Below are 1,255 nucleotides of genomic sequence, written 5' to 3' on the forward strand. Positions count from 1 at the left end.
TCCTGCTCTTCTAATCTCTCCATTACGTCCTCCTGCTCTATTCCTTCAGTTTCATGTTTTATCTAGTTAGTCTTCCTCCTCTGCTACCAAACCCCCGGTGAGGCGGTGACCCTTGAACCCTTCAGGGAGCCGCTGGGCTGCTCCTCTCCTCTGGGAGGTCAGTTAAACCAGAGAGGGAGGCTGAAGATGAAAGGCAGAGATTGTTTTATTACTCGGAGCAGAAGAAGCTTCGCTGTTTCATCTGCAGCTGCTCAGCTTTGGTTACAGAGAGAGATGAGCTGATTAGCGGGTCATTCGTGGTCATTGGTTGGTGGATGTGTGTTAAAACACCTTTAGTGATGAAGGAAGCACCTGCATCCAAAACTGCATCCATCAACTTCTACTTCAGATGCATCATTAGAAACTTCTGATTTTAGTCATTTCTTTGAATAAAACTTTCTGTTTCTGCAGCTGATTGAATAAAAACAGCAGCTGCTGGTTTACAGCGTTGGTCACTGTGGTTCAGAGATCCTGAAGTTTTTTCCTCTTTATCGCATGTTAAAGCTGGACGATGGACTCTGACCAACAGAACCAGTAGCCTATAATGGTGGTTAGTTAGAGTAATCAAAGAGTTTAGAAGGCCTGAGGATGAGGAGGCTCTGCATCAATCATCAGTCTGAGCAGGTATCATTCTGCTGCTGTCCAAGCAGCAAGCTGCCGGTTCCGCCTCCGGTCCGCCGCTGGTTCCACCTCCGGTCCGCCGCTGGTTCCACTGTCGGTTCCGCCTCCGGTCCGCTGCTGGTTCCACCTCCGGTCCACCGCTGGTTCCGCCTCCGGTCCACCGCCGGTTCCGCCGCCGGTTCCGCCGCCGGTTCCGCCGCCGGTTCCACCGCCGGTTCCGCCGCTGGTTCAGCTGTTCTCCAAGCTTTATCAAAAAGTCCATCTTAAAGCACAGACATCATCATCATCACTGCAGCAATAATTAATCATTTTTATATTTTTTGTTTCTGCCTTTTTAACATTCATCATTTTTTAACACTAACCTAAATCTGAATGTTGATAATATGATGCAGATGTTGTGATTCTATAGTTAAATTCTATTCCCAGCCCGCTGGGAATTTATGTTTCTGATACTTTAAGATGTTTGTTGCCCTCCCCTGTAGGGGTGGTAAAACATCTTATTTAATCAGATAATATTTCAGCTGTTATATACTGTTTATGACACACAGTCCTACTAACTGTGTGTTAGAACAATAAATGAAAGAGTGATTCGAGC

The 1,255-nt window shown here is 46.5% G+C and overlaps 1 protein-coding gene across 1 annotated transcript in view; it reads left to right on the top strand.

Annotated features, from left to right (window-relative positions):
• Nucleotides 1–1,255, top strand: part of LOC107094971 (glutamate receptor ionotropic, delta-1-like) — a gene marked incomplete at its 3' end in the record, with an annotated part of 329,801 nt that overhangs the window by 219,836 nt on the left and 108,710 nt on the right. The gene's annotated exons all lie outside the window — the stretch shown is intronic.

Source organism: Cyprinodon variegatus, unplaced genomic scaffold (genome assembly GCF_000732505.1).
Source record: "Cyprinodon variegatus isolate N-32 unplaced genomic scaffold, C_variegatus-1.0 Scaffold517, whole genome shotgun sequence".
Lineage (NCBI taxonomy): Eukaryota > Metazoa > Chordata > Actinopteri > Cyprinodontiformes > Cyprinodontidae > Cyprinodon > Cyprinodon variegatus.